Source organism: Passer domesticus, chromosome 6 (genome assembly GCF_036417665.1).
Source record: "Passer domesticus isolate bPasDom1 chromosome 6, bPasDom1.hap1, whole genome shotgun sequence".
Taxonomy (NCBI): Eukaryota; Metazoa; Chordata; class Aves; order Passeriformes; family Passeridae; genus Passer; species Passer domesticus.
In genome coordinates this window covers 29,172,896-29,197,878 of record NC_087479.1, presented here as the reverse complement: position 1 = coordinate 29,197,878, position 24,983 = coordinate 29,172,896, and the positions used below count along the sequence as shown (strand labels likewise).

The 24,983-nt window shown below is 34.8% G+C and overlaps 2 long non-coding RNA genes across 3 annotated transcripts in view; one reads left to right on the top strand and one right to left on the bottom strand.

Moving 5' to 3' along the window:
* LOC135302972 (uncharacterized) overlaps positions 1-14,085 on the bottom strand; it is a 33,019-nt gene extending 18,934 nt beyond the window's left edge. Inside the window, exons 1-3 of one of the 2 annotated variants that reach the window (XR_010364517.1) lie at positions 13,415-14,067; positions 6,424-6,528; positions 523-2,914 (exon numbers count right to left, since the gene is read on the bottom strand). This is a non-coding gene — a long non-coding RNA (uncharacterized LOC135302972). Of the gene's footprint in view, positions 1-522; positions 2,915-6,423; positions 6,529-13,414 lie in introns of those variants that run through there. The other variant, XR_010364516.1, reaches the window with a different exon arrangement.
* Positions 14,086-15,363: 1,278 nt separating this feature from the next.
* LOC135302114 (uncharacterized) lies at positions 15,364-21,081 on the top strand. Its single transcript, XR_010363807.1, has 4 exons — positions 15,364-15,476; positions 16,758-16,887; positions 20,033-20,118; positions 20,262-21,081. It is a non-coding gene; the product is annotated as an uncharacterized LOC135302114 (long non-coding RNA).
* Positions 21,082-24,983: the final 3,902 nt, after the last annotated feature.

The following is a 24,983-nucleotide window of genomic DNA, read 5'->3' as shown; positions in this document are numbered from 1 at the left end:
CTTCTCTCAGCATGAGTTGCCTTTTTCAGGATGTCCCAAGGACTGAGCATGTGCATGGCATGGAATGGGAGGATTAACCAAAATACTTCTTATAGCAGTCTTATAGAGAGCTTCAGGTTTCCAAAATTGTTCCAGGGGATGATTATCATCTCAGAGAATTTCCTCTCATTAGATGCAACCCCTCAGCAAATTCTTCCTGTAGTGAAGACTATTTTTCAGACCTCGGGGTAGGGACAAGTTTTTTCATTCCCTCCCTCAGGGAATTTACTGCTTATAAAAGTGCTGGCTCAACAGTCTTGAGGTTGAAGTTGTTATCTACAACATTAATGAATAATGCAACATAGCCTCTAAAACTGTTTCTGTGAAATGAATGGGGTTATTTGGGTCATACCAGAACTGCTAAGCAAATTATATTTTTATAGGAAATGTTCTTTCTATAGTGAATGCTACTAGGTATCATAGTAATAAAATACATTAATATGAATTTTTTTAAACATTTGTATCTCTAAGAACAACTCTGCTTCAGTATGATTTAGAAAATACATTGGGAGATGATGAATTTGTGACTTTTTTGAAAGTTATTAAAAGCTCTGAAATAAGGAACAATAGAGGGTTGCTTGTTGTTGGGTTTTTGAGCAGGATGCTATCTAGAGTGCAACAATGCAAGTGCTGTGGATACTAACTCAAAAAATTGGCATAGTTGCTATACTATAATATAGCAATATATATGTATTTCTTGTCTATAAGTAGTCATTCCTAAACGGTCTTTTTAGTAAACAATTCAAGAGAATCCAGTTTAGTATTTTTCATGGTAAGATTATACAAAAACACTTTTACAGGGCTAAAAAAAAAAGGAAGAATGGTAATTTTGGTGATGTAGAAAATACATTTTTTTCTAATGGTCATTATGTTGATTATAAAAACTTATATTCCTTGCTTTCAAAAATTCTGAAATCAAAGTTCAAAACTTAAATTAATGGAGATCTACATGTCTTAACTGTGCCCTTTGTCTCTAGCACAATTGAAAGCATGTGGCTTACTTTTTACAATTATGCTCCCACTTATTTTTGACAAAATGAGAGTGCTCTAAAGAATGAGAAAATGAAATGTTATCTTTTGGTAAAAATGAATGCATGACATAAGAATATATTTCATTCAAAAATCAGATAAATTTAAATACCAGTAAAATTTTTTTTGTTAAAAAGATATAAAAATTAACCAATATTTGTTTATATTCTTAAAATTTCACAGACAACAAAACCCTGAAGCAGTTAAAGGGGGTGGAAGGGGAGAGAAACAATACCCTGATTTCAAAGTAAGAAAAACTATTTTTACTCTAAAGAGAGATATGAGTAAAAAAAAAGTATTTAGCAGTCAGTATTAGGGCAAAATAAGAACTTATAGAATTTCATTTGCTTTATGTAATTCATGAGAAATTTTTTTCAGAAAGGTCAGGTCTCCTGCTCTTCTTGGAAGAAGAAAACCAGGAAAAAACCCACATATACTCTCCTCATTGACCTCTATATGATATTTTCTAACCAACAGTCTTTAATGACCATAAAGAACTTTAAGGATCGGAAAAATGTTCAGCTTCAGCTGAAAACTATAATTATTATTATTGTCAGGTAATAACTTCAAACACAGATCTGGGTGACTATCACCCCCTTTTTATACTTGCATTCTTTACACAGTAAAGCGGCCTTTGAAACTCACTGACGATATTCATGTCTAGTAGGCACATGACAGCATCTTAGTCCTCCCAGATGTGCTTAGATTAATATTTTAAGATATAAAAGATGCTGGCCAGAAAATTAATCTCATCCAACGTCAGATATTACATTTGTGTGAGATAAACACACTTGGGATTTGCATCTTTGTTCTATAGTTTTGTAAACTATTTCATGGTCTGTGACTTAACTGCTCAGAGAACACAAATAAGTTTGCTTCATTTTAGCTGTAGTGCAGTTCTGCTCCACTCAGCCTCTTGACACTCAGAGGGCAGCTCTTACCAAGCTGGTGCCTCAAATTTAAAGAAAATCCACGTATTCCTTGTGCATCACTGAGAAAAATGAAGGCTAATACCTCAAATTAACCTAAGTATCTTTTTCCTCTGTTTTGCCAAAAGGCCTCACGTGGTCATCCCAACCTTTACACTCTTTCAACAGCACCTTGAATAAACAGCTGCTTTCCATCTAGTCACCTTCCTCTTGGACATCAAGGATTACTTACAAAACCATACTCTAGTAGAAGCAAAGACTAGCCATATCAAACTGCAGTGTAAATTAAGGCACCTCTCAACCTACTAAAGTATAGCTCATGTCCAGATATTGTATTTATTCCAAGTACTCTCTCCATCTGAAGCCCAGGAACAAACAAAATAATCTTCTTAGCTCTTTCCAGAGTAACAGGATTGTTACCAAGTCAAATGAAAAATATAACACTGATGTTTTTATGGGCATGAAAAAAAAATATATGCTAGGACTAGAGGACTGCAAAGGCTAGGATCAGATTTCCATATATTTTCATACCTTGCAGCTTGAATAAAATAGTTTTGAGTATACAAATTTCCCTTACCAAATAAAACTCTTAGAGTACAGACTTTTTTCTAAAGTCCCTTTCTAGTACCAGAAGGAGGTCAGGGACAGAATCCTTCTAGTGAGGAAGAATTTCTTGCACTTGGAATTGCAAAATGGAGAAGAAAGTCTTTAGGGTCCAGTGTACATTATACCCCTGTGGCTGCCAGCCTAGGCAACATAGAATAGGTGTGACACTTCAAAAAAAAATTTTTGAGAAAGCTCTTCTACTTGAATCCAGTAGAGGTTCCTCGCAAATAGATTCACTACTGATGAGTCAGTGTGGCCGTCCCTCCCCTATGTACATGCACACTCAAGCCTTTTAATCAGAAAACATGCCTCTGTAAAAAAAAAAAAAAAAAAGTATTAAACCAAATGGTTAGTGACTTCAGGGAAGACCGGGACATACAGGCTCCCTTTATTTGGGTTAGCTGTTGAAGGATGATAGTAAATAAACAAAGTAGAAAAAAACATGTTCTGCTAGCTAACCTTGTAGCAAACTACTTTGCAGTCATGCCAGGAGATTGTCCTTTGTCATCTGTTTATGATGTCTATTGCCAAGAAAAACTCTCTAAGCTGCCTGTACTCAGAGTGGCAACTGCCAGCCTTGACTGTAATTATGGATTTTCCAGACAGCTGTGATAGTATTTAGATGTTGGCATGATGAAGTGAGCTGCAATGGGATGTGGATGAAGAATAACCTGGCATACCAGTGTCATGCACGTGTGAGCATCTTAACTACATTAAAACTTGTATGGCTGCTGAATCTGGTGCTTGATGGATTCTCATTTTGGATGAGGTTTGTAGGATGAATCAGATATCAAAACTATGCCTAAGTTCTTCCTGAACATTCAAACGTATCTTTTGAATTCTATTTTAACTTGAGGACATGCTTAATGGTGTGTAGACACCTGAAACTGGAAGCTCACGAAAGACCTGAGGTAATGAGACCTACGCAGCTGCTGAATGTCTTTAGTGTCAAAATTTTAACAAGGCCTCATGTACTAAAATTTCTATTTCACAATGTATGTCATACACAACACGGACTAAAAAGAACCATCATCCTGTACTCATATACTCTTATCTCTTCGAAGACAAGAAATGTGTTGGCAAAACATTTTGATTCACTACAGATGACCAAGATATAGCTGTCCTTAGAGAAGCATGGAGATCTAGGGAAAGCCAGCTAAATACTCATCATGAGCTTATAATAATCTTATCCTTTTCTATATCCCCTGAAATGAAAACGCAAATGAAATAAAGATGCATCATTGATACCACTTGCTGTAAGCAGATGTCTAAATGAGTATGGTCTAGATAGGACAGATTAGCATGGTGTTTCCAACAAAAAAAGCAAGTGAAAATGCTGCACAAGAGTCAGTGAACTTGAAAACCAGAGTATACCAACGCTTATCACACAGCTGATTCTAGTAACAACACATAATTTGACATAATTTCAATTTATTATCCATCTGACATATCTATTGAGTCCTCCCTTATTAAATTCTGCTCTACTTGGAACAAAAGCTGCCTCTTTGACCTATAATGACATTTCAAAGGCTAAAGTATAATTATTGAAATAAAAGCCTTATTATGACTATCTAATACCTTCCCACACAAACTTTTTTTGTGTAGAAAATGCTTCCACTGTTGGTGGTCTCCTTGTTAATTTTTTTTACTGTTAGTTTCTGCCTCCTCCACCCCTTAAATGCACAGGCTTGAAAATTAAGTGCCCTGCCACAAGTTCTGTTACTGTACTGCATTATATGAACACAGTAGGTACAAGTGGCATGAAACTCAGTTACATTTTTACAGTCAAATAAATAAATGAACACTCAAGTCAAAATCTTCCAAAAATACTTTGGTCTTTTTGACCAAAGGAAATGGTTCAGGGGAAAAAAAATATTCTTTAATTGCACACATTTGTATAGGGTGTAAAAACCATGTCTATTAAATCTGAATTGAATTACACTTACTACTCAGCCTTCCAGCTAGTAATAATTCAATATCAAGAGAAAAATTTTACTTCAGTCAGTTTCACAAGAAATTATGTAAAAGTTTGGAGAAGCTAGTGGAGAACAAGCACTGGATATGAATATCTCCCTTTAAAAATATACTAAATACTTTTTAATGTAAAGCAACATAATCTGTATTTTGAAATTGAGTCATTAGTGACTTGTAGTATTATGTTTCTTACTCACTGAAACAATCACTCACTCTCCTTTAAGTCTTGAGATGATAGTCCACGTATTTGAGGAGTTGGTACCATACCAGCTTTTTCTCAGATTTTACAGGCAACTTTCTAGGTCAAATTTGTCCAAATTAAAGTCTTCAATTTCTAATACTTAAGTCTGTTTTTGCCCTAGAGAGAAGCAAACTGAAAAAAGTATATTTATATATAGCTGTCATGGCAGAAAAAGTAAGAGACCCTGACTCCATAAACACCTCAAAAGTTCAATTATCCAAAGAAGATATGGGTTTTGAAAAATAATTTTTAACAATTAAATTTTTTGGATATTTGACTATTGCAATTGGCAAGACTGCAAAACCCTGATGCACATAAACATATGCTTAAATATTCTTGTTGTTCCTGGTCCCTCTGGATTTGAACAAATTATGAGAGAGCTTAAGAGGAATAAACTGTTAATCGTTAACTAAATTTTAACTCAAAACTTCTTTCATAAAGCCAGCACAGGAAAGCTGGTATTTTGATATATTTCAGATAACCAAGATTTTGATATTGTCAGGATACAAATCTGACTTCTAAAGCTAAACAAGAGGGAAGATTTCTACATGCCTCAGCCTCTGTGCACTGAAACAGCAATAACAGTATGAGGAGATCACCAAAAGAGGGAAAGAAATAATCTACTCCAACATGCATTACTCTACCTTGTTTAAAAGTTACAAAGGATGTTATATGTTCCTCAAATACAAGTACTATATAGAGAATGAAGATGCAGAATTCTTTTCAACAAAATTTTCCCCCCAGATTTGTTCTGTTTATTCTGGTGAAGTCAAAAGTTGAGGGTGAGAGCAACCATAGCCTTCTACTGTCTAGCTGGCTGGCAACTGACCATATAGTACGAGATCCTTTTCTTTTTCTCAGATATGCATATTGAAATAAGGAGAAGTATGGTTTTGACAGGCTCTACATAAAATTATTAATAAAATAGTTGTCACAGAATGATAGATGTTACCCAGAGCTGCAACCCTACCTCCACAGTCAAAATCTTTCAAAATTGTTGAAAAAGACACATCAGGATTCTTGTCTAAATAAATAAAATACTGAACATTTTTGAGATACAGAATCACTCCAGTTTTGAATTAGTTCAGGTAGTTTTTCTTGGTTGCCTTCAATTTCTAACAGTTTTCATGGTGAGTAACTTACATCTTTATATTATGAACTTCATTTAAATATTTCTTTTGACAAGCAGAAACAATTTATCATCCTCCAACCCACACACATATCTTTTAATTCCATATGCAGCTCTGTATTCTACGAGCTCCACAGAGCACAGCTTCTCTCTTGTCCAGAAGCATCAAAGTAATGCAACTGCCACCTACATATACACTTCTAATATTGTATAGACTAATTAAAACAAAAACATACTTAAAAAAAATTAAAGAATGCAGGACACATCAGGATCATCCTACATATTTCTGTGTATGTAGAAAAATAAAGGGTGCACATAGTTCTGTACTGACTGTAAAATATGAATTGCATAAGTATTTAAGGAAATGGTTCTCAAGTGCTCCCTTCGGATTCAGGAACAACAACACGGTTAATGAGTGGTATTACTTCAACTCAATTAAAAACTGAGGGAGGGGAATCAAACTCAGTTTTACTCACGTGTTGAAAGGCAGGTAGAGTTTCACCCAACAGCTCTATTCCACAGACATCTCTTTAAAATACTAGCAAGTTCAGGTTTCCAGGTGAAGAGATACGATGCTGCAACTGAAGAGGTACATGCAGCAGTAAAAAGTGTGAACTGGAAAGAAACAGCTTAAAGTAATAACCTGAACACTGACCACTTCTATATTTATTATATAACTTTACAGACCATTTTGAATTCATCACTATACCACTGATAGCATAAGTTATGTTCTCCTTTCCAAAAATCTCCTGAATGATCATGAAAGGTCAAACTATTTCCAACTCTCATGAAACAAGCAATACATACCCATAAAATTTAGTTTCTCTTCAACCAATATAATATATTTACATCATAACCAAAAGTATTAAGAGACATTGGAAAGTAGATTTGGAGAACAGAAAACATGTATTTGAAATACATCTACAAATCCAGAAAGATGATCTATGTAGTAAAAATGTAGTATTTTTATTGGGAAGAGAAGGGAGGATGATTCAACAGAGTACAGACCAATTACCTTATCTCAGTAACATACAAAATTAAGAATATATTTTGAGCAATAATCACTAGACACACACAGTAAGTTAAGAAACATTGCATGGGTTTACAAACAACATGCATTTACTTGAAATCCATTTTTGAAATTCACTTTCAATACAAATGAAACATGATCTAGTCCATTTGTGGAAATCAAAGCCTCAATTTTTAATCATGTTTAATGAAGAGTCAAAATGGGAAGGATGTTGGTTCAAATGAAACCCTGAAATGTTTGGTAACCATAAATAGTGGCAGGAGCATTAGCCTGGAGAGAGGGTAGTAATAATAATGCTGTTTGAGATGGCTTTGGAAGCTTTTTTCTTAAAAGTGAAACTGTAGTATGCTAGAATGTCAAATTACTTGGCAAGAAAATGTATCCTTTGCATAGCTAATAAAAACAAGGTAGTATAGATAATGCCTTCAAATTATTGATGTATTCTACCTAGACAGTAGAGAAAAGTAGGAGATTATTAGTGGTCAGAGTAACTGGCAGAGCAAGAAGGTATAAGTTTGTTAGAAATTAGGAGCTGTAGATGTAGAAGTTTATAAAAATGTATTCCTTATATTGACACTTCTAACATCCATGGAAAGTCCTTTATAATGTTTATGCCCACAGAATGAGGTGTTAAACTCTTCAAGCTAATGAAAAACAATTACTCAAGGAAGTATTATTTGCAGTAGTCTATTACCCAAATAAAAAATGACAGAAGAGCATCACATCATGGATAACTGAGCCATTTCTTTTTTTACCATCAAATCCAGTTTAAGTATCCAGTACTTTGTATTAAAGGGCCATATATCCTTTTGTTTCAACTGGGTTTAATTCCGATCTACATCCACCTACTTAACATTAGACTTGGAGAAGTTTATTAATAAAAAGAAAAGGCAAGAAAAGGAAATCTTTTAGATAGAACCATTAGGACCACAATTTGTGAAATTTATCTCAAGACTTCATGAGGTCATCATGATCAAGGTTTTTGACCATCAACTCATCAGCAAAATGGAATGAGTTTCTGGATTTAATGAAATAAAAATTGGAGATTAAGTTCATTCTGCAAGCCAAAATTTTTGCTTTTTCTGATGACAATGTTAGAGGCCTGGATAACTTTTGCATAACAGGTATCAAAACGGTAACTGAGCCCTACAGAAATATCTACTGATAGAATCCATTGTAAAAAGCTGGATGCAAAAGCAGAGCAAAGAGGCTTCTCACAATTTTTACTCTGGAGTTTCATAACTGATGAGTGCCACAGAGACAGCTGAAAACCATAAAAAAAAAAATATACCTTTTTTATTTCACTTGAATAGACAATGACCTTTAATGATATTTGATACACAAATGCCCCAATGTTTTTTATTCTTTGGCTCTACTGACATATTTTTTCATCCTTCATCTCTTTGACATCAGTGCCCGATGTGGCAAGGTTTTGAAGGTTTGCCAGATGAGAAATTGCTCAGAGGGCAATGGAAAAAGCAAAATCCTACTCCATATCATGGTCTAATCCAGTGCCTGTCCTTAGGAAAGGAAGTTCATACTTTGAAAAAACATGTACTAAAAACTGTAACACTGAAGCAACAACTTCCCATGTATTTTCAAGTCTAGTTAGATGAAGTGAAGAAAACACAAAGAATGAGTTTATTACAAAGAGAAACAGCAAAGTATATAGCAGATAAAGTGGTTTTTCTGTTTTAAGTGAACATAGTTTTGAAGAGGAGTCAATTTCACACACAAATTTACAAGCACACATAAACCATTTTTCAATACCCTACAGTAAGGATAATACAAAGTGACCATTTATACACAATATCACTTCAATGTCTTCAGGAAATTGAAAGCACACATATGCACAATCTTGATAGACATACAAATTGAATATCTGCTTTCAGAAGTTAAAGGATCACACATCACCTACATCTAAGCACAGCCTTTTTCACTCAAAAATTGATGAAATATATCTGCCACTGGAATGCTTTTAACTCTGTGAAGATAGATGTGTAAAGATGAAAAAAGAAATCCTTGTAAGTTAAAAGCAGTCAACAGTAAACTTACTATCTTAAAAGAATGAAACACAAAAAATTGTTGTCTAGATAGCCAAGATGCAGATCTATACAAGGAATTGAGAAGCAAAAACTGAATCAACAAAAAAATTACACTACATTAAAGCTTGGGATGTTCCAGTATTAATTTGATTTGGAAAGTTGAGTAATTAGTCTCCAGATTCTCCATACCTTAAGTATTATTGCAGTTTATCATCACCTTTTTTACTGCTATCATTAGAAATGGTTATTGAAATGCCTTGAAACAGAATAGCTGCCTTACACCCCTTCTATAAAACTATTTTTCTTTGTAATTTGTCAATGGAAATTCACATTGCCAAGCAGAGAACGAATATTGTTATTGATATGCATACTTTTTTGCCTCCTAAAAACTTGGTACAAAGTCCACGTATAGATGAAAAGAGCTGCCAAGGATTTACTATTACCACCTCAGAGTCAGATAGGTCTGTCACACATATGATGCTCAACAATTTGCAGAAAGATAAGAAGTGGATGAAACAGCTATTAAGTTGACATTTACTTCAAACCATCTATTTTCTTTTTCAGAAAATCTGGACTAAGTCACCAATTTCCACAGAATTTAAGGCCAAAGGAGGTATTTGAGCACCTGCAAATGAAGATGACATTTTGGAGATTTTATGAATACACAAGATCACATGAAGATAAAAATATAAGCAAAAAGGCAAATTAATGCCATATTTAGGTGTTCAACAGATTAGTTCATACTGCATTATCTATTATTATACTGTGAAATATTTTAGACATTAATGTATTGTTGTTCTTCAAAATATTAATTTTTAATGTTCCTTTGTTTTGTACAGAAATGCTAATAAGCACACTACACATAACAAAGTAGATTGAAGTTTACTCTAAAGCCTGAAATTTTTATCAATACTAAATGATGAATTCTCTCTGGAGCTAACTTAAATGCAGGTTGAATACTATTTGGCAGTAGGAATCCCTGACTGGTACTTATTTCTGGTCATGCACAATTAGAGTAAATCCAGAGAAAGTCTAGTCAAGAAACCAGCCTCCAGAATATTTCTTACATTCAACTAGATCCCATAATATCAAAAGATGATAAAAATATTCCTAAGCCTTACTAATATTCTTCTGATAGGTAGCACAGTATCACCTTCTTGACTAATGCTGCTTCAAACCAACCTGCCAGGATGGCTATTAGCAACAAGGATTACCCTAAGTGTGAGAAAGCCTTGTATATCTTTCCCAAATCCATTTTTCTTTAACATCCATTCATGTCTCTGAACTTTTGTGCTAAAGCTAAGAAAATAACCTAAGGAGGTATTATCTTTCTATTACGATTTCTACAGCACTACTGTGGTCCTTCCAATTTTCATCCTTTTGCTGTGGAAAAACAATTTTTTAGACTCATCTTAAAAGTTTGTCTTTTCCTCCCCAAAAAGTGCTATGTAAGAACAAGAAATAATTAATCTTTTTTTTGTTTATCCTGGGTTTATGTCTGTAGTGGGCAATGAATCTCAAAATCATGGAAGAGTTAATTTCAATGAAGAATATTACCGCAAAAACCATAGGCTTTTATTAATTTTTATCTATGAAATACATCTGCAATTTGGTCAAAGTCATGGCATTTTACCCTTATCCTCTTTTGGAAAATGTTTGGGGGTGAAGCTTCTTTTTCTCAAGTGTGGCAGTAGCAAACAATTCACAGTGGCTACTGAAAAATATTTTCCTTTTAATTTATCGATTTCATCTCTTTTCTCAGACACATTTGAATTGTAAAATGGTAGAATAAGCCAAAACACTGACTTCTTGCTTACTTCAGACTTAGCTTCTGTGTCATAAAACACTAAAAACCTCCTGGTTTGCTCCAGAGTGAAAATAGTGTTTTTCAGGAAAGTAGTTATTTATCATGATGTGGTTGGAGCAGTTTGTACCCTGGTAGCTACCTCCAGAACCATAAGTTTTATCATCAGGATCACTTTGTCTTTGGCTCCCATCACCAGGCTGCCTTTTCTGAGAGGTGCCTCTTAGCCCTGAATTGTCATCAGCCCATTTATTGTTATTGACAAACACTATTATCAATTAAAGTTATTTTTATTTGTGGAGCACATTAAACATCCAGTCTGGTATGCTGTACTGACAAGCACTGAAATAAACTGAATATATTCAAAGAATTTTAGCAGGCTTTCACAGGCACAAACTTAACTGGAAATCAATCATGGCTTAAGCCACCATTTCCCAAAATCCATTAGCCCTACCAGAACCCATATGTACTTCCAGAACATGACATTCCAGGCTGACAAGACCTCTCAGCAAAATCAGTGTATGCACCCATACAGCAGTAATTGATTTCTTCTTCCCTAAAGACTGCCAAAGCCTGCCTCATCTGTTAGAACTATGATATTTCTGAAAGGTCACTCTCCCTTAAGCAATATGATAAATTATTTTTATTATTTGCCTTTTGCTCTCCCCCTCCTTGCAAAACCATCCAAATCTGTAATTCAGTTGTTTCCTCAAGCCACTGACTCAGCTAGGTATAGAACTGAAGTTTAAACATGGGTACCTCAGAACATTTCTTAGAATTATTTCTCTTTACCCTCAAAAGTTTTCCACAGGAGAAGTGTGCCAAGTTCAATTAAGCCTTTATCAAAGAGAACTGCCAAGCGTGTAGTCAAGATTAACTAACACAAATGAGGTACAGCAAAATTACCCTTCCAACCCTGTCAGTGAACAAGCCCTTGCAGCCAATTCCCCTACCCTGCAGAAAAGGTTTACAGAGCCTGTTACTTTGATGACTCACTTGTCTAAATCCTTGTCATGCACACATTTGATATTGAATAAATATTTGGTATTGAATAAATACCAAAATAACAATGGTTAAAAACTTCCATTGGGAGTAAGGGACTGTAACACTGAATTATAGATACATCTATGCAAATATTATATGTATATATATATACCAGGAAAAGTTAGAGACAGGTAATTAAGCTTCACAGGATTTTTAAAGTCTTGACTCTCTTCTAAACAAACACAGAGAACAATTTTCATCTTTTCTAGTATTAAGATGCAGGACTATTGAGAAATCAAGCATTTCTTACGTCTTTAAAGTAAGAAAAAATTACAGTTTTCACTGATTCTCTAAACTTCTCCTTTTTCATTTGTGTATTTTTTATCTCCTTCCTAGCATTCAAAATTAACTTTTTTTCTGAAAAATTTGTAAATGGAACAAATTATACATTACAAGTCATAAGAAATATTTAATACAACTTTTTCTTTCCAACCATATATAAAACCAGAAAAACCTACAAGGTATCAAGTATAATATCCATTTAAAGTTATTCCACATTAAACCACAGGAAGAAAATCAGCACAAATTACCACATGAGACATTTCCTCAACACCAGCATACAGAACTGACTTAAAACATAACCCCTTTTTTTTTCTTAATAATAAGAGTTATTAGACTTTTTCCATCACTGCCAGCTTTACATGGAGCTTGTAAGAGAACAGAAAATAAATATTACCAAGGTAGATTTGTTCAGTAAAAACAGTTAAAAAAATAGCAGCAAAATTGAATCACTTTGAAACAGACTATACATATTCATTGTCTGCTTTTTTAAATAATCAAGTATATTAAAAAATTCTGAGAGAAAGGGGAAAAGAGTTAATCAAAATGACATTTCAGCACTCAGTTAGTAATTTGCAATACATAAAACCTATAAGTAAAACATAATTTTGTCAAGAACAATACATATGAGCTATAGGATCATAACAGTAGCCCAAAATGAGCAGAGAAATGAGACAGAGAAACACCTAAAGGTAACAGAGAGATATGACTCCCAGTGCATAGTTGTAACTTTCTGTAGCAGAGAAAAAACTGTGTATCTTCTCCCTAGCAAAAAACTGTGTATCCTCTTCCTAGGTTTGGAAGAGGAAAATAACCTACTTACCAACAGCATCTAGACACCATGCTGCTCTGCATGAGCACACTGTCAAGGGCAAAATGCAACTCAAATTGTAGCATAGGAAAGAGTCTAAAACTAGTTATTGCTCACACACTATTGCAAACAGCTGTCCCATCTTTTTTCTGCATTATCATGCTTTCCAAAGTGATCTTTGGAGGTTACCAATTCTTTAGTATGGGTACCACATACTTTTATTAACATTTCATAATGTGTTACCATTAACAAGGCCCATTGCAGAAAAACAAGGACAGGCAAGAAACTGATTCAGACTTCTCTCAATTCTTATTTTCAGAAAAAACACCCTTAACACTGACCAGAAAAATCTCACAAAACAAAACCATATGATTACTAAGTAAAAAAAAACAACAATCCAAAACCTCCCATAGTATGATCTTGACCAGACAGTCTTAGAACCTGTGCATGATACCTTAATTATGTTCTTCCCAGAACCAGCCCTCCTCACCATTTTCACTCTAGATGTTAAAGCTAACAGACCTGGCAGTTGGGTTTTTATCCTGAACAGAATCAAACATGGCCTCATGATCACCTGATATCTGACTCTTGATTAGCGGCACATTGGTTTTAATTATCCACCTGCTTTCAATTAAGTACCAGGAAATCCATGCTATTAACAGTACAAACTAATCACCCTTGCACACAAACAGGAGTCCTTCTTCTCTCAGGATACATCTGAAGAATACAAATAGTTAAAATAATTTTTAAGCTTGTAATAACCTTGTTAAAAGTAACAAATTACTATTTTGAATTCTATAGATAAATTAGTATCATGCACTAAAAACCTTATCACATTTTATTGTGACAGTATCTTGAAAGAAATTTGGGTTAAGAATCAAGAGTCCATTTTGAAAACAATATGCAGTTAGTGTGCCATTCTATCCTAAAAATCAAAATCCTGACCCTGACCTTCCCCAAGGTATGGATGTCTTTGTTCCACAGGCTGCTTTGTAAACATGCCCGGTGTGATCACCAGATCAGCTTTTGTAGCCAGCTGTGTGAGTAGCCCTGATATTTCAGCAAATGGGTGAAACGACACTGCACATCTGCATGTAACATTTTAGAATCTGGAAATAAAATAACAGAAAATGGTTTTAAAAATGATATAGAAGCATGAAATACACTTTTCCATGGTTCACAGTTTAGCATTTTCACTAAAATCTGTAGCATGGATGGATTCAATTTTATTGTTATTTTGTTTAAATATCTTGAACATTATGTAGAAAGTATAATAATAATAATAATAATACAGACTGTTCAAAATGACAACAAAAACAAAAGTAAAATTAAAATTGACGTGATATATATGTGTATATTTTTAATAAAAATAAACTATGTGTAAAGAATAGCTGTGCATTAGAACCATATTAATATAAAATGAACTAGATTTTAATAAATTAATTATTTTTAAAAAATGCATTATGAATTTGCATTTAAATAGGCAGAATAGTTTTATGTTTTCAATAAAAATAAGAGTGGCATAAAAAATCCTGCACTGGTAAATGAAACAACATACAATACAAGGACACTGACTGTGGAAAAGATGTCGGGTATTTACTGTAATGCTGGTCAAAATGCAAATTGTTATCAGACCATGTGTAATATAGTCCCAGTCAGTGAGACTCCTGTGAAATGTTAGAATTTTATTTCTTCTGGAAAATAACTTCAGGAAAAAAAAAGACAAGGTATTCATTTTCTGCATCCTAAGAATATTTACAGGACAGAGGAGAGGGTGACGTATAGTGGGAAGGCATTATACCTGATGGTTCTTATATACCGGATGTAAGAAAGCCTGCCATAAGATCTAATTATCAAGAATTGCTTTTTCTGCCCCAAAGCAATCATTTTGATGACAGCCTTCTATGCACTGTAAAACAAAATGGGAAGCCTGTGCTATATAAACTGGCTCAGCGCTTCCTTTTACTTCCTCTGATATCAGTCTCCCCACCTCATTTATTTTCCACACATTAATGGTAGCAGTCACCTTGAGCTGTTGATGCAGAGTAATTTTCACAGAAACCTTGATCAGAAACCATAAATCAGCCTGATGTGCTTTTATGGTCTAATAACATTCTGCCTGCTCCTACAGGCCCTTATGTAAAACTGCATTGCGGAGAATTCCTCGGACTGTTTTTTTCACATGCACTCCTGTATCTGAAAGACATAAAATACCTCCAACATAATAAGCCTAATATACTTTGCTTAAAGCTGCAGTCAGGAAAACATTCAGGTATTAGTCTGTAAACATGAAAATATTCAAATAATAAAACTAAATTTTTCTCTGTAGATTTTTTCTGTGTTTAGCTGTTCCTTCCTACACTTGGTTAGAGAAACTAAATAATCTTCCCCTTCTCTCCCAGATGCAGTGCATCAACAGGCAGAGCACACTGAAGCTGAATGCTTTGTCTAGATTAGAAAATGCTAACCTGTATAGCTGTATCAGCAAATCCACACAGCGTGGGAGACTTCTGAAGGTGAATCGTGTCTGTAAGATTCCATTCTCATTTGTAGATAAGTTAAAGATTTTAAATTAAGAACTTAGAAGAGAGGTATTGATTTAATTGTTAAAATCATCATTTTCTTCCCATGAAAAAGAGAATTATTACTTGCCTTTAACAATGCTTTCCCATATGACATAAACACACTATGTAAACCATAGGGTGTTTACCACATAGCCAAAAGTCTGGGTTTTTTTTAAAACACCTGGTTTGAGAAAGTATAGTCTATTTTAAACAAATCCTTAACATTCCTGATATTTCAAGCTGGATTTTCAACATTTCTCCCTCTCTCTCTTTCTCTCTTTCTGATTAATCTTTATGTAGATCTGTTCCTATGATTAAGGGAGAATAATTCCTCTCCCTGACCTTGCAAAGATGATGTGACACACACACGCACCCACACCCCCAAACACAAACACATCTGTTGTAATACTAATTACGTCTCAGTTACACGGGTTTGCATATACAGTAAACACAAAATCTCTGACATGCCCTGTTTAGGCTACATATGTATAATTTTTTTACTAAGTGGATTGTTCACAATTTTTGCTTTTGTAAAACAAATGTTTTTAACAGAGATTTTTTTTTTTCTTCTATTACAGATAATAGTGTAGTTTTTTGCTTTTATGACTAACTTTCTATGGCTTTTATGATGCCTCCCTGGCCAGAAGCACACACAGCTGATAGCAGCAATCAGTGCACCAACAAATAACCATGATTCACAGCATCTTTCATGTTAGGGCTCACAGATAAATCCCTAGCACTTAGTAGAAAATGCTTGTAAAAGGCAACTTCATCATTTCAGGACCAGGTATATTAGTATCTGAAGAGAAAACAGGGCATGAGATGAGTAACTGCTCATCTTTCTCTGATACCTCTCAAGGTATGAACATAAGTGAAATTGTTATTTTGTTTGCAGAAGGTTTTTGCAAACTCTCTGATTTGTGAACAGAGTATACAGGGTAGCAAGGACAGAGCAATGGAAGAAAATGGAGTAAAGAACTATTCCTTTCAGATTTGCTGCATCATAGCTGTGGATAATGCAGTGACAGCACCAAAAAAAGTATCATTCAGTGTTAAAATGGCATCACTGAATGCTCCTTTCCTATCCAAATAGCTGCATTTACCTGCCATACCACTTCTGCAAAGCTAAAATTAAAGAGAGAATTACCAAAATGAACAGAATGTTACTTAATGCTAGAGTTGGAATGGTTATAATATACAATTATATTTTATTATATGCTTCCATCATTTCAGCAAAAATTACTACTTTGAAATGTGTTGCATACTACCCATCTTCTCTTGAAGTAACATCCTTCTTACCTGGGTACGTGGTGCATCAATGTGAAAAACAGGAGCTATCCAAGAAGAGGGACATCCTTACTCTGTATGTATGCCTTTTCCGTTTTACTGATGATTTTATAAAAATTATTATGGGGTAATTCTGTTGTAATTTCTATAATTACACAGGTTAAATCCAGCTTTTCATATAGCTACCCATTCTGCTGACCATCTTATTGGCTTGTGTTGGCTTTATTGCTGAACTCAGAGGGCATTGGGATATGGAGAGACCTCACTGATAGACAAAAATTGAAATGAAAGCAGGATCTGTGATCTACCAATTTATTGGATTGAAATAGGCTTAGACTGGCCACCAAGGATATTTTGAAACAATGTCTGTGATACTGAGCTGTTTTGGTACTTAGGAGACTTTTACTGTAAGGTGTTTGTGAGCCTTGTGTTGATATAGAGACACAAATGGTGTAGGTACAATTTTGTTCCTAGACAAGGTACACCCAAATGTATTATCAGCTATAATTGGATTTGCAAAACACGTGATTTGAAAGAAAAATGTTTTTCACAATTTTTATTTCAATGAAACATATTATTATACATGATTATATCCATTGGGCATTCCTGACTTTTGTAAGCCAGGAAAATTGTGACTGTATACCACAAGAAATACTTAAGAGTTTGGGATTCCTTTAATTTTAGTAATTTTTTTCAATAACTCTTGAATTCACCTGAAAGAAGTTTATGTCTATTTTATATAATTACCACAGGACTGCCCAAACTGGAACCTGCCAAAACCAGAAGGATTATTAGGGTTTATATAATTTTAATTTTGTCTAATGTTTGAGAGTGATTTACCTTTTTTTTTTTTCTTTTCCACATCATTATAATAGAAGGAATTTTATGCCCTCAGCTGTGTGTGTGCGCACATGCATTTTATAAACATTTACAAATATTTTTCTATTGCATATATCATTGAAGAAACAATGGAAAATGACAAATTTTTTGTCTTATTTTGTGTTTTAATCCATACTGAGTCTCCAGTAATTTGCTTCCTCCACAAAGCCTAATCTTCCTTGTGATTGCTCTCCCAGTCATCACAGGTTTTGCTCTTGTTTTTACATTTAAGCTCCTATAATTTACAATATTCAGTGTTCTGAAGCTGAGAAAATTTCTTCCTTGGTGATGGTCAGTGCATCACAGATAAGTTAACTTGTCAGGATTCCACACATGGAAAGAAGTGAGATTTGAACAACAATAATTGCCAGAGTTTTGTCTTATAAAATAGTTGGACAAAACATTCTCTTTTTTCCTTTGTTTGTTGCACACCACAGATTGTCTTTACAGAGGGTAGTGGTTTACCATATTGATCCTTCCTGTTCATGCCTGAAAACAACTATCCAGATCATTTTTTATGTATTCCAAGAAAATGGGTAGTTATTTCTAACACCGCTTTTATTTTAATTACATATTTGGCAATCACTGCTGAGAATGAAGGCTGTGTCATACTTCTCATTGCAGAGACATATATCAAAGCTACCTCTGTACCAGATCTACTGAAAATATGTTTTTACTAGCTTTACCAAAGTGTTCCCCTACTTTGACGTTAATTAAAAATGCTGCTGTTTTCCTTGACAAATTTCTTGTCAAGAATTCAGTCCATTTCTTTCCTTAAAGCTCAAGGACTGTTTGGCAATTAGTTCTCAAGAATACCTTCACCATCTCTTCCCCAGATGGGTCCCATGTAAATAATTCCCTTTGTTGTTTTTCTATTAGTAAAACACGAATCACTTCTTTTACTGAGATGCAGGAATATAGCAATACAGCACTGAGATCTTAAACATGTGTGGGTGGCTGAAACAGATTTTTGAACTCCTGTGGATGGCACCAGAAGCACATGTTGAAAAGGGGTTATTAAGACTGCAAACAAGTTATATAATGCACACTTTAGAGATTTTGTGAGAGCAATGTGAATAAAAGCCATTTTTAGAAAAAAAGTGTCAGTCTATCTAGTAAGCAGAACCTTGCCTGTCTTGCTGATGACTCGACATTTGAAATTTGTTTTCTGGTTTCAGTTAGTTTGTTCTTAAGTTATAGAGAATCTATGTGTATCTAAAATACAGATCTCTGGTCCTAATTTCTTCAGGATAAAAATCAGGCTGTTTACTAGGCTTCATATCTTGGAAATATCTTTCCGGGGAGCTTATACTTTTTTTTTTTTCTTTTTCTCTGCAGTCTTCTTTCTGTTTTTGCTTAATTTTCTATCTAAGTGTAACTTCCATATTTTATGTACATTTTGAGTGTGGTTTATTCCAGTTGTCATCCCTAATCTGATTAACTTTTTCCCTACTTCCTTATCAGAAGGAAATGAAAATATTCAAAGGAAATAGTCAGTGATTCATTGTTGCTGACTTCAAAAGTCCACAAAAATTGTTCTTTGTGACTATTTTATCTCCAGGAATAAGTGAACTTCCATTCAGTCACTGATCTGCACATAAGCCTGACAAGGCATGTAGGAAATTCTAGAAGCAGGCATAAAGAACTGATGTGCTTCCTTTTTAGGTGAAAAAATTTTCATAGTATTTAATCTAAACTTTCCCTGGCACTATTTAAGGCCACTTTTAATTCTGCCACATGTGGAAGAAGAGGCTGACGCCCACCTCCTACTGTCTCCTTTCAGACACTTGTAGAGGGTGATAAGGTCCCCTCTGAGCCTCCTTTTCTCCAGGCTGAACACCCCCAGCTCCCTCAGCTGCTCCTCATCAGGCTTGTGCTTCTCTAGACCCTTCCCCAGCTCTGTTGCCCTTCTCTGGACACGCTGCAGCACCTCAATGTCCTTCTTGTAATGAAGAGCCAAGAACTGGACACAGGATTCAAGGTGTGACCTCCCCAGTGCTGAGTGCAGGGGGCAGTGGCTGCCCTGTCCTGATCCACATGGGCCAGGATGTCACTGGCTGCCTTGGCTACCTTGGCACACATTGGATTGTGTTCAGCCAGGAGTCAACCAACAACCCCAGGTCCTTTTCTGCCAGGCAGTACTCCAGACACTCTTCCCCAAGACTGTAGTGTTTCGTGGGGGTTTTGTGACCAAAATGCAGGACCCTCACTTTTCCATTTTTTTTTAAAGTTTTTTTTTAAATTCAAAATTCCTGTTGGAGCAAGCCACCTATGCAGCCTAATTTCACCTCAGAGAGGTGTCAGAGAGGCCACCTAATGTGTATCTCTCTCTGTTTTGCCAGGTAGGTTCTGTTGAAGTATCTATATTCTCTTAGAACTGGGAAATCTTCAATGTGATGGAAGGACTATTTGGATTCATGTCACCCAGGTATGCTCAGAATGTCATATTGCAAGGCATGAGCTTCAATGCATGTTAATTTCAAAAGCACTATTCAGTCTTGGGAGGAATTTCCAGACTTGTGGTACAGCTCATAAGAGTTTTCCTCATTGTTTCATTTCCAAACATTCTAGACCTAAGAAGAAAGTTGCCATTTCAGGACATCAGCCTCAAACCATGAAGGACAAAAGAAGTGCAGTAGCTATTTGATAATAATGAAAGAAAGCAGTTTCTTCCACCACTACATGAATAAAAAGGAAGGAAAAAAAGAAAGATTGGAACAGGTTTTGAGAGAACTTCTGAGAGCAAGAAGGAAACCAGAGGAAAATTAGACTGCAAGTTCAAAAGGATGAAATGCCACCTGCATGGATATTTCTTACTGAGGAACCAAAATTAATTTGAACTCTGAACCTTTTGAAGTTCTCGCATCACTCATGCAAATACATCTCTATTATAGGTGGATAGCAGTTTGGTTTCAGCTAATGTATTCAAAAGTGTTCAACAAGACTGAGACATATTCAAGCATTCTATGTATCTATAATGGCTTGAACTGAATTCAAATGCCTTGGGGGCCCCTCTGTGTACGGTGAAGCTCATAGAATTCTATATCAAATAACCTCTCTTATTTCTTTGAAGTGTCATAATTTATTGGCATAGTTTTATCTCTTCCCTATTGTGCAGATCATGCTGTAATTAATCCAAGCACTTTAGAGGTAGGAAACAGACACATTTCAGAAACCTTATTTAGTAGTTTTTCTGGGAAAAATAATATTGTTTTCAATAATAAGAAAAACAAATTAATTATAAGAATAGTACTGCTGCCTTAAATGCATTTCTTCTTTCATTCAAAACAAAATTTTATTCATAAAAAGGAGGAGTATGCTCCTTGCTTGTCTTTTTGAACTGCAATAAAACATGTAATCTGTTTTTTATTTATTTATTTTTATTTTTAAATCTGACCTCTCTTTATTATGGTTTTCTAAAACTGTAGAATGAAGGTTTAAAATAGACTTTGAAATATTCCACATCTTTCATATCACACTGTTTGTATCAGTGGATTGAGACACATAAAGTCCCAAAATCTCAAGTGATATGCAGATAGTATTTCACTCATGTTGTTAGCAAAAAGGGCTTTCAATTTGCATTCAGAATTCCTTCTTCCTTGAAGTAAGGTCTACATCCTTTCTAAATGAGCTAAAACAGGAAAAAAATTTAGGAAGGGCTTTTGTTTAGGAAGCAACTGTTAGATGATATATTTGAAGATCTTTCTATATTTAAAAAACAGATTTCAAAGAGATTTAATGTGATTTTCAGGTACATTTAAGTGTCTAGATAATTTCACATCACTTAAAATTCCTTCTTACTCTGAAAAGAGTAGGAAGAATACTGTTTCTGTTCATAGAAATGAGGAAAATTTGGTCACTGCAGAGGAAAAGAAATGTTGTGCCCCTCAAAAAAATACATAGATAATAATATACATTACGATTCTTATGTTCCTGCAGAGCTATAATGCAAGAAGAAATCCATCTACTTAGCATTCAAAATTTTGATATGTACTCCTCTTCTGTAAAGATTATTTTAGCACCCTCTTCTTTCTGTGGGCAGGTATAGCTATTTTAAGTATTGCTTTGAGGTGAGGACCAACACAAGATTCTGTGGAAGAGTGGACCAATGGGAATAAGCCATATTCCTTATTCGTCTGGAATGGCAGGGATGCTCTTAAATAAATTTCCAAAGGCTGGTATTCCCTCAGACCTTATAACTGGCACATGCTGTAATGTTTCTTGAAGTATCCAGGCCAGAGTTATCTAAATGAGACAAATCTTCGATAGATTTTTCATGTATAGAGCAAATGACTGACAAGTCAGTAAATGATACAGTATTTATGCTTGTCTATATAGTAATTTTCTTCTAATGTTCTCAGATATCCTTACTGTACTCCTTAGGTGAACATACAATCACTAGTTATAGAATATCTTTTAGAATAACAAAATTAGGTATAATGATTTAATATTACTACTTGTGAAAGAAGGATTAATAGTACTCCTTCTAAATATGGCTTTCTCTATAATTTGATTCTGCTGCTGCACAGAACTCTGTTAAATTAATGTAATTTAAATTAAGAAAGCAACATGAAAACTTGGAATTAAGTTCAGAGGTATAAGTAAAGTAATTTGAGAAAAGTTATGTGAAATATATTTGGATGTATCTTGAATCTTATTCATGAGCTGTCCACACATGTATGCCACCAGACATTAGTGTATGTGTTCTTCAGGCTTTATACAGTGCATTTTTTCCTACTTGCCAGCATTTAATATGATTAATTGCCTCTATACATTATCACTTTTTTAAGGTGTAAAATTAATTATTTTTCATATCATTAAAGAAATAAAAATGAATGTGAAATTCTAGGAATCTAGATTTCTACAATTCTATTAATTGGTCATTGGATTGTAGTTACTGTATAAATTTACATTCAGGCAAGTAGTTTTTACTTAGGAAAAAAGAATTTGCTAATTGACTACCTTACTTGTTACTTTTTCATTGTTTGATTCATATAGACACCAAATAAAAAAAAAATTCTTTCTTCTATCTTTTTAGCTAACTGTAGAATTGTTGCACTATAGAAAGCATCAAGACTTCTATAAAACTTGCACTCTTTGCCTTAGGGGCATCTGTTTGCTACTGCAGGAAAGAATACAGTATTATTAATTAAATATCAGTAAATTAATAATTAATATATTATATTATTATATCTTTCTTTATATGATTAAGAATCTTAATTCTGTTTCTGACCAGAAATCATGCAGCTGATCAGGTCCTGGTTCACATAGGTCCTTACTCTGGGAGTAAGATTTTGGATATTTTGGATGTCTACCTATTGGTGTGCCATTATGCACTGCTAAAGGCAAAGATGAGGAAATGTCTATTTGCCACAGAACTCTGCTTGGGGTTTTGAGGTCAATATGACATCAATTCCTAATTTCACTCCTTTATAACTATTTAACTTTCAAAAATAAGTATAGTAGGATCACAGAATCATAGAATGGTTTGGGTTTGAAGGAGCCTTAAAGATCATCTAGTTTCAACTCTCTCCCCCTACAGGCAGAGGGACTTTCCACTCTAAGAGGTTGCTCAAAGCCCCATCCAGCCTGGTCTTAAACCATTTCAGGGATGAGGCACCCGCAGCTTCCCTGGGTAACCTGTTCCGTTGCCCCACCACTGTCACAGGAAATAATTTCTTGCTAATATTGAATCTAAACCTACCCTTTTGCAGTTTAAGGCTATTCTCCCTTGTCCTATCACTAAATGCCCTTGTAAAAAGTCCTCCTTCAGCTTTCTTTTAGCCCTCTGTAGGTAATGAAAGCTTGCAGTAAGGTCTTTCTGGAGCCTCCTCTTCTCCAGGCTGAATAAACCCAAATCTTATTCAGGTATAGGTTTTGATTTGCATACATGTCATTCTAACAGATGATGACCCCCCCCCCCAAAAAAAAAAAAAAATCTATATTAAAATTTGGCCATGTCTGTCTTACTTTATTGTTTCTTGAAAGTCTGTAAACAGAGTTGATCTGGCAGACAGTATCCACACGCACACCATAATGCATTGTGTTATCCCAATTTTACCGGCATCCCTGGGATCATGCCTTCGTCATCTTTTCCAAATACAATGTCATGACTCATGACTTACGTAAGAAACTTTGTCTGTTGATTGTTGCTGTTTGTTTCAGTATATTTATCTTTCTCACAGTCAACATTCAATATATTTTAGGCAGAAACTAAGTAGGAACTAGAGGATTCAATGGTGTTTAATCAGGAAGAGAAAAATGACTGCTCATCAATAAATCAGAAAAGTGACACAAAAAATTAAAATAAAATCCCAAATCTCAAACAAACATATTTTGGAAGAATCACCAAGCTACTGAAACACCTGTAATGAAGTTCACATCTGTCACCCCCACACGGTTTTGGGTGTACATGGCTAGCACCCACACAAAGTTTGACCCCTTCCAGAATAGGAAAAACTTCTTCAACATCCCTTGTTTTTGTTCAAGAGTAGGAAACCACACTTTTCTGACAGGATTACTTCTGATATAGATGAAAAAGTCAGCAATTGTAGTAAGGAGAGCAAGTGTTTGCTTGCTTAGAGGTCTTCTTAAGATGGATGTCAGGGAATTTTGATCAGGGTGGTAAGGTTTCTGCCTCTGTTGCTATGACAACATAAAAAGAATCTAACCGATCGAAACAGGATTGTATGAGAGAAGTAAGAGTCTATAGGCCATAATTTCCACTGCAAAACATGTTAGTCATATTTCAGCACAGCTCTTTGCTTTGCGGACAAATCCACTGAGAATGCAAAAGTGTTTCATACACACGGGCGGTTTGAATATTTTGTGTGTTTTTTCTGGCAGACTTTCCATATAACAATGAAACAGGTATTTTGGACACACCTATTAGCTAGCCTTTGTACTCCAGGAAGCATGGATTCATTTGATATCCTGCATTTGTTACAATCACTAGATGTAAACAAAAAAGCTTATATTCCTAAAAATACAGATATTCTTATGCCATATCTGTCTGTATCATGTGTTAAGTATCTACAGCTTTGTAAAAATCCATTATAATTATGCTAAATATGCTGTTATGAGCTGTTCTGGCACAGAATGAAAAAAAAACAACTTGTGTGGCCAGCTCCCTTTTGCAAAGTTTTCACCATGGTGCATACTCATATGCCCAAAATTACATACAATGATATCTATCTCCCCTTGCCATTGCCTCCATGGCCTTCCCCTGCAATCTCATGCTCTGCAAGTAGATTCAGATTCCTCTGCATCAGCTCCAGACCTTTCTGTAGTGGT